Below are 9776 nucleotides of genomic sequence, written 5' to 3' on the forward strand. Positions count from 1 at the left end.
TCTCCCACCATTACACATTAAACTTGGTTTGAGGAAAATATTTGTAAAAACTTTGGACACAGGAGTGACTTTCTTGCATCTCAGGAACCAATTAAAAAATTCAAGTGAGGCAGAGGTAAAAGCAGGGGTATGTATGCATATGAGAAGTGTGTCTGCTACAAAAATGGTTTGTAATGGACCAATATGGTTTTAATATATGAATCAAGTGTTTATACAGAATCACATAGTTTAATATAAAGGACAGAACAAAAGTTCCAAATTTTTGGTACAGTGATATCACTGACGGATTATTTCGTTTGCTCAAGCGTATAAATCGTGCAAATATTTCGTATAACTGAACAATTTCTAGTTTATGGCCATTAGATCATACATGGGATGCTAACATATTTCCTCTAATAATTATTTATGTTATAACCAAAACATCACACGCAAATACATGTCCTATTCGGGCTATGAATCCATTATCACTCATGCAAGTTGGTTAATGGTTCTTGTTCCAACAAAATTGGCCACAGATACTGGCATCCAAAATTATGCATGTAAAAAAGCGCACTTTGTTATAATGATGACTCTTTACTTTTGATATAAATGTAGCGTATTAGTGATTATAAACCTAGTTAATTAACGTTATCAAAATTTATCGATCGGTTTGAGTGTTTATTGATACAGAAACAGAAAATAAGTACTTATATCTGCATCTGGTAGTTATATTCATAAGCAGGTAACAGTAAATAGTTTTTTTCTTTTTTGAAAATTTAATAGAAAATAAACAATCGGTTGAGAATAGTAAAATGGAGGTACTGGGGTTTGAACCCAGGACTTCCTACATGCGAAGCAGGCGCTCTACCACTGAGCTACACCCCCAATTACGATTTAGGTAGTCACGTCAAGTTTCTAAATGGTTCATTTACCTTCCACGATCTAGTGGTGTAAAACGCGAGGAAAAGATGACAGACGTTCGGTTTTCATAATTGAATACATTCATTACTGTATTCCAAGGCCTCATCAAGGCCATCTTCATAGAACGGCAGATATTTGCACCCTTAGTCGCTTCTAAAACCTGTCAATCTTTGGGCGAAACTCTCACGCACATGATCCCCTCCCATCCCTCTCTCCCCCCCCCCCCCAACCACAAAAAAAATTTCCCATTATATTGGAACTGTAACGTAAGACTTACAAAAATATCTAAGGTAGACCGTTTCCTATTGCAGACGTTAACATGACGAAAATCCTAGAAACTGTGTACCTAGTTTTCGTTTCAGTGTTCCTAGACGACCAAAAAACCATGGTGAAGTATAATGTATATGTATAAACATCGATGTATAAAAAAACAAAATTATTGCTTTATTTTGGCGCGAAGTAGCTACTTCCAAACTGATACATAAAATTAAGAGATGGAAAATATCTATACAATTTGAAAGTTCTTTAATGTGCAAAATCGGACAAAGAGTTTAAAAAAAGTTAAAATAAATTAAAAATCATTTAAAATTACATTAAAAGAATAAAACTCTATATGTTAAAAGTTATTGCTTCACCAAAGAGTAGTACCGAAACTTTTTTTTAGATTTTTTAATAACGTCAACGATATTAAAAGTTATTTACTTAAGGGATCAAAAAAGTAAGGATCGAAGGCAAAAATTACAAAACTCTCTTAGTAGGTGCAGTATTATATACTAGAATTACTGTAAAACCTTTATTACATGAAACATATGTTTGTAATAATTTTTGGTATGACCAATTATTATGCAAAGGATTACCAAAATATGTTCTCTAAACAAAAAATAAAATTAATTACTACCTTAGAAAACACCATATCAAGCCCGCTGTAAATATCATAAATATATATATTATTCGAAACTTGTTGTAAACTACAACCCGAAGCGAAAATTTTTAGTATTTTTTTAATGCCAAGCTTGAGGAGTATAAGATAGTTTTTTTCTTCACTGGTGATACAAAAAAAGCCTAACTGCACAGGGCCAATATCAAGCACAAGGCCGTGTTGTTATTATGTAAAATGTAATATTCTACCAAAATTGAATATAAATCTTTGGAAACATTTTTTTAAGCTGAAAGTAACATGTTAAAATTTTCGATCAATCGTTTTTGATTTTTCAAAAACCTGTATAGAAAGAGAGATCTCGATCCCACCGCTTTGATCAGTGTCTCACCATTGATAAGGAGAGGGAAAAAGAGACACGATAAAATTAGAAAGAAAACGGAGAAGAAGGAAAAGAGAGCCGGAGAGAAAATACAAGAGAAAGAGAGGAGAGACGAAAAAGAAACTACATTCTATGAATCTGCATTTGGTCGTTATATTTTTGACTTATTCGTAAAAAGCTAACACTAAACCTTTACATAAGTTTTACAGAACGTTATATAACAAAACGTTTATAGAATATATACATGAGTATACGAAGCTGCAGTTGCGCCGACCTTCCTTCAAAGGTTTCTGGTTATCAAAAACAATTGGGAAACAATTATTTTCAAAGGTAAGTGGAATGTCGTATAGTAAGTATTTCCTGGATATAATACTGCATGCACTACTACATGGATATTGCATGAAGCAGTTGATCATCTGCAACATGTTTACGGCATACTTATAAACATTGGGCGAAAAGTAATGTTTGCGTAGTGAAAACATTTTAAAAGTGTTTTATGGCAGTGGTTGTGTTTAATGATGTGAATTCTAATTCATTATTATAAACCATCATCAGGAGTGGTCAAGCATCTTTTTCGCGATGTTTTGGGTGTTTCAATTTGGCGATGGTGTGGTAAAAAGTGAATTCCACTACGTCGCAGCATGCTTTCTCCTGACAATTCCTAACTCAATAGAATTTCGTCAAAATAAATGAAATTTCCCATCCCCAAAGCTACATACGACGCAATTTGATATTCAGAGTTGTTTACGTGTTAATAGGCATTTACAATCAATTTACAAATTGATTTGATTAGTTCCTGTCCTTCGTCCTTTTCTATGATTGTACTTGCTTTTTCGTTGAATGTGCTTCCAAATGTGCTTCCTTTTCGATGATTGTGCTTCCAAATGTGCTTCCTTTTTGTTGATTGTGTGTATTCAAATCTGTACTATTTCTGAATGTTTACTAGTCCAAAACCTCTTTGTCTTGATAAATAATTTTTCAGGGATTATTGGTCTTCTTGTAAGCGTGAAACATGTTACGATGATTTAATTGAATAATTAGCTGACATCGAGGAAGGTCATGAGGTTCGAATAAGACTGGTCTATATGTCTTCCATTGTTCGTGACCTGCTCTCGCGGTCCGAAGACACTTGGTCCATGTGTATGGACCAAGTGGTAATGCGACAACGTATTTAATTCGTCGGACAGGTTTATTGTCTTATGTTGGTTTTACGTAGAGTGAATGCTTAATAAACTCCACGAAAGGTAATGAAAAATAAAATATTAAATTTATTTACTATTTAGTTACACCTGTCACTGGTCAAGAATCGAACCGAGATCAGGAAACCATCGATTCAATATGTAAATTAATAAGTGATTTTTTCGGTGACTTTTGAAATTTTTCCCGAATTTTCAGATCAATAAATACTAATTTCCAAGATGGTGGTCATAATAGCTTATTGGATCCTAGTAGTAGAGGATTTTAAGCCTCTTTAAGGATTTTAAATATGATTTATTGAAATTTTTAATTTTTACATAAAATTAAACATTTTTGCATAGATCGATTATCGAACCAAGGACCGGAACTGATTGAATCAATTTGTAAATTGATTGTAATTTTTTTTGGTGAATTTAAGATTTTTCCCGAATTTCTAGCTTAATAATTACACAATGCCAGGATGGCGCCTAAATGTCAAGCTGGCGGGTGTCACAGTAATAATAAATAATTACTGCACTCTAGCAGGTAAGAATTAAACAAACATGGCATTAGCGCACTCTAGCAGACGAAAACAGAATGGTAGCCTCCAGCAGACTAAAACATGATGGCAGACGTGACATCATACTAGCTGGCAGTATATATGGTATTAGTGATGGGCGGTCAGTCTGCCGACGGCTAGCGTGGAGGAAGAATGTGTCGACGATTTTTTTGGCTCTTTCCGGGCACAAACTGAGGACTTCAAGGTGAAATTGCGTTTTTTTAATATTATTTTCTTATATTTTAATTATTAATTTTTTATTATAGTTTATTAATCTTTTTTCTAAATTTCTAGCATAAAAATTACTGTTTTTAATTATGGCGAACGTAACGGAAATTGCAACGGTGACGTCATAATTCAAAATAGCGGAATACAAATTGCCGGAATGTTCGAGAAAAAAAATGACGTCATCCAATACGGTGGATCCAAGATGGCGGATCCAAAATGGCCGCCGGGGTCAAGGTCAAAGGTCAAGGTCACAATCATCCAAGATGGCCGCCGTGACGTCACAATGCAAGATGGCGGTCGGCTCCACTGGTTCCACACCCAGGACCCAGTCCCCGGAGGAACATTTACATACCACTTTCGTGTTTGTTTATTTAGCTCTATTTAAAACTATTAATATTAAATAAAAAATTTTACCTTCATTTTAATTTGTTTGGATATATGATACACTACTATAAAAATCAACGTGCCTGTATGGTCGACTATCGAAAATATGTGAAAGAACTCTACATAATTAATTATTTATGTTAATTATGCTAAGTTTGTTACATCCAGCTGTATTTGTTATGGAGCTATGAAATTTTTATGATAAAACATGACTTACTCCCTTTTCCTACCCTTAAAACATGAATCCCGGAAAAACCTAAAAAATACAATTCGTAACTATATGTGCTTATGGTTCATTTTTAATTTCTAACCCTCAGATCTAGTAAATTCGGGAATATGCATTGTTTCTTCACTCATAACGTTACCTTTTACACGCCGTAGGGGATGAATCTTGCAATTAATAAAATATTTTTTTTATATTTTTTAACATTTTAGTTACATAAAAATTTATTAGTCCCGGAATAACAATTTTATAAAATAAATGAAAACCTACCCAGTTATCACCCCATTAAAAGACGAATTTTTATAAACTAAAAAAAATATGTATATTATACATAACTTTAGATACAGTTTTTTTAGTAGCTTACTTATAGTTATAATTGAATTGGAAGTGATCTATCCTTTTACCAACCTTAGAGTTTAAATAAAGCAAAATGGTAGAACCGTGGTTGATGTTCTTATGTGTGACATGAGTATCCAAATGTTTTACTCTGCTTGATCAAATTCGAATTTTAAACTATTTATCTGAAAACCATATCACCTCTTTTTCACACCTTATGGCTGGAATTTCACAAAAAGGCAAAATTTTAGTGGATAGTTTCCGTATGTTTGTTATTTGTTTACAAAATAATTTACTATACTTAATAATTAAATTTGGAGATATGATTATTAATCAAAATAACGTAACTTTTTTTCACTTATGAAGGGTTGAATTTCGAAAACTATAAAAATGGTTAGTAGTTGTATGTTTATTATTGGTACACAATATCAATTATTACTATTTATTAAATTTAGGGATATAATTATTAATCTTAAAAACATACTTACTCCTTTTTCACAGCATAAGTGTTAAATTTCGCAAAATATAAAATTTGTGGTTGGTTTCGTGTTTTTTATTATTGTACCAAAATAATTTATAACGCTTAATTAAGTTATGAGATATGAATAATAATCTTTAAATCATGCTTGTATCTTTTCGCACCTTAAGGGTTGAATTTTGCAAATTTTAAAAATTGTGGTTCATAATTTTCATGGGTTAAGTATTGGCACCCATGTCATTTATTACAGTTAATTAATTTCGAAGCTAAAATTATTAGTTATTAAAATATACTTACCCCTTTTCCACGCCTTGGAAGGAATTTTGAAAACATAAAAATTGTGAGTGGAAGTTTTTGTATGGTCATTATTGGTACCCAAAACTAAACAATACAATTAGTTAAAAATTTAGTTTTAATTATTAATCTTTAAAAGATACTTAACCATTATTCATACTTTAAGGTTTAAATATCTAAAATAGAGAAAACAAAATTGTTGGAGGTTTTTGTAGGGTAATTTTTAGCACCCAAAATCATTCATTACGCTTATTTTTTTTCGAAAATATAATTATTATTTTTTTAAACACATTTGCCATTTTTTATCATTAGAGTTTGAATTTCGCAAAATATAAAAATGGTTGTTGTAATTTTTCTTGTGTTTATTTTTGGTAATCAAAATAATTCCTTACGCTTTGTCTAATTCAGAATGTTCTCGCGGTATCGCGTACTTTAATTTTCTTGTGTTGAACTGAGGCAATTCGGATGTAAACCGTTTTTACCTATTAAAAAAAGTTATAAATCAGCGTAATATGTTTTTTTATTGAATTCCAGAAAAAAACTGTTTGAGTAAACGTATCCACACTCAATTACAACCACAAATTTATAACAAATTTATTTTCTACGTATGTTTCGTTAATTACGATATATATATTACACGTATACATATATATACGATATATATATATATCAATGTATTTTTTTACATCCATACAAATCTAAAAAATATATTTTTTGTTAATTTAATACTTTAATTCTGGTAAAAATAAAGTGAAAAATATTCTAAGAGTCTTTTGGTCACAAAAGAGAACTGTCATATTTAACATAAAAAAGCATTACAAAATGGTGACGTCTCTTTACGTGGATGTTTCAGTTAGGACAGCCCTCGTGATGATCCTGCCGCAGACAAGTATAAATAAGTTTATACTGCAGGCCAATTAGTACACGGACTGAGTTCACTGAGTGAACAATGGTAATCTTGGTTTATTCATTTATGTAGTGGCGCTTTGCTGTGCACCTTACTACTGAATTCAGTATTCACTTGTGGTTAGAGTTTCATAATATCGTTAAGTTATTAGATTGTTTACTGTATAATTAGTAAGGTGATGCTCCCTAAATTTGACGTTAGTTCAAATGAAGCAAATACTGGCCCACAGTTTTATTCAGTAATGAAATTTTCCCTTTTCATTAAGGTTAAGATTTTGAAAAACCTATATTTAAATTAGTCTACAACTTCCTATTTTTGTACATGTTTCACATAAGTGTGCATTATTTTTTTTAATTTCTACGTAGTTATAACAAATATTTACGACTTCGACGTTGTCCGTGTATTGTTTTGTTTATTAATTGTGTAACTTCGCCTACTTCTTTCTGTTAAGCATTGTTTTTTCTACTATAAGCATTGTTATGTCATTAGAAAATCATTGATATAATACTAAGAAATGCTACAACTTTATGTTTCTACTATACACAAATAATTTTCATTTTTAGCAACATTGTATGAATTACTAAGAAATGCTACAACAGTGTGATCCTATTGTACTGTATTATTTATTGTACTGCTAGTATTGTTACAACCATAGTCAATCCTAAAAGGCACACAAAATAAGTTATTTTTTTCAGTTTAATTCGGATTTATGAAAAAAATTATTTTGTGTATTTATTGCAATACTTATCTGGACAATTTTAGGAATTTATCTGCCACTAAATATTTGGTGTGAAATTTACCACTTGTTGACCAGTGTATAAAATTTGATACATAATTGAATTTTATATAATAAAGTAAGAATAAACTTTGAAATCATATTTTATGTAAATAATATCACTGTTTAACAATAAAACCACTAGTGAAAAATTTTTAACTTGATTTTTATAATAGTAGTTCTTATGGTTTTAAGTTCAAATTGAACAAGACCTAACTTAACTTTTGACAAAAAAAAATACAGAATGACCATATGGTGGGAGCAAATGTTTGACATTTTAAACAACATATAATCGGTGTTTGATTACTGCAAATGGTTGTAGTACCCATTGTATTGCACTGTTTTCATTCGTATACCATTTTACACCCTCAAGGTCGTGAAAGTTGACTATGATTTCACTTAAGAAAAAATTTTTGTAAGTAAAAATTTCATTTGATTCTTGATCGTTTCAAAACTAGATATTCACCTTATATTTACTGCAGGTTTACTCAGTTAATTTCGGAATAACGTGTTTGCGCTCACAGTTAGAAGCAGGAAGAGTAAGGCACACCTTAATGTACAATACAGCTACCTACCCTTAAACATGATCATTAAGAACCATCGACTAATCATCGCCGCGGCTGTGATGTAGTGTGGCTGGAGAAGATCTCAAGTATGGAGAATGTTTGCCCCTTGCAAAGTCTTGTGCCGGCAATCCGCAGACCTTATCTGCTCGATGAGTTCCCGAATCATAACATTTGCAGGCGCACTTACCAGAGATATGCTAAATGTGGGTGTCGTTAGTTTAATTAACGTTATTATGACGAGCAATGGACATTTTACACTCTCAAATATCGATGCTACTATTCTAAAAGTGAAAAATCAATTGTCACCTCTCCTCCGTACATCACAACTGTTCCCCGTATCGTAATTATGTTTTTCCCTTTTGGGTGGGTTTCAAAACTCTTATTACGAAAACTCTCTTCCTGAAAACTTGTTTTCAAATCATTCTCACAGAATATAAATAATTCTAAGAAGAAAATTAAAAACATCAAATGGTCAATTTAGCAAAATAAAAATAAAAAAAATTACGAAAACCTCTGCGCTTGCGTCACAAGAGTTAAAAATGAATTTTTAGAATTCTAAATGCTTTACGTGTTTTCTTTCATTCTGGATATTAGCTAATTTTGATTTCATTTTTAATGTTTGCTAAGTGCATATTTATTTGCGTGATGGTTTTTTGGTGAAAACGAAAGGTACTTTGATGCGGTAGGAGTGATTTGGTAAAACATTCACTTCCCATCCTGCGCCAAAAGCCTGAAGAGTATACGGGAGTATAGGATTACACGGTTGCATAAACATTATCATATAAAATTTTATTGACACATAGCCTAGGTTTAACACGCCTTCGTTATACTCATGAGCTCGTTAAAGTTTTAAAATGTTGTTGACATCCTTTATGGAAGCATAGGATATCATTGTATTTCCAGAAATACAATTACGAAATTTATTGAGAGTGGTCATACGAAAGTAAAATAAATACGTTCATATGACCAGGAATACTTAATAAATGACGTAAAACTAAATTTACTTTGTTTAAGTAAACTACTCTATTGAGAGGACAGTAGTATAGGAATGGGGCCCCGAGCGCACGGCGCTGGCGCGTGGTGTGTGGCCAGTGGTGTTTTCCGCCATCTTGGATTGTGATGTCACGGCGGCCATCTTGGATGGTTGTGACCTTGAACTTTGACCTTGACATTTGGCCTTCAAAATGTGTCAAAATCCGCCAAAATTGGGCAAAATTTGCCCAAAATTCCTCAAAATTCGCCAAAATTTCCATTTCTGTGAAAAAAAATTCCACCAAAAAATCTCAAAAAATTCCACAATTCAAAAATTCCCGTTTTCGAGAGATAAATTCCCGTTTCGAGGGAAAATTTCCCGTTTTTAGTCCTTAAAAATCCCAGCGGCTAGAAATGTCCATATGTAGGCTTAAGCATCCATGTCTACAGCCTACGATAAGCCTCAGACGTCATCATGGATTATGACGTCACCGTTGCAATTTCCGTTACGGCCGCCATCTTTAACTTTTTTATTTATTATCCGATTTTAATAAAAAAAATTTAAATTAATAAAAAAATAACTTAATAAATTTTTAATAAAAAATATTTAAAAAAACAAACATTTACGACACGGAGTTCGAAGTCCACGGTTCGAACCCGACGAGTGCAAAAAAAATTAAAAATGGCGACCGATCCTTCCCCCGTGGTGGGTGCTAGCA

General features: G+C 32.1%; 1 non-coding gene across 1 annotated transcript; it reads right to left on the reverse strand.

Annotated features, from left to right (window-relative positions):
• Window positions 1–792: 792 nt before the first annotated feature.
• On the reverse strand, window positions 793–864 carry Trnaa-cgc (transfer RNA alanine (anticodon CGC)). Its single transcript has one exon. It is a non-coding gene; the product is annotated as a tRNA-Ala (tRNA).
• Window positions 865–9776: the final 8912 nt, after the last annotated feature.

Source organism: Bacillus rossius, chromosome 1 (assembly GCF_032445375.1).
Source record: "Bacillus rossius redtenbacheri isolate Brsri chromosome 1, Brsri_v3, whole genome shotgun sequence".
Lineage (NCBI taxonomy): Eukaryota > Metazoa > Arthropoda > Insecta > Phasmatodea > Bacillidae > Bacillus > Bacillus rossius.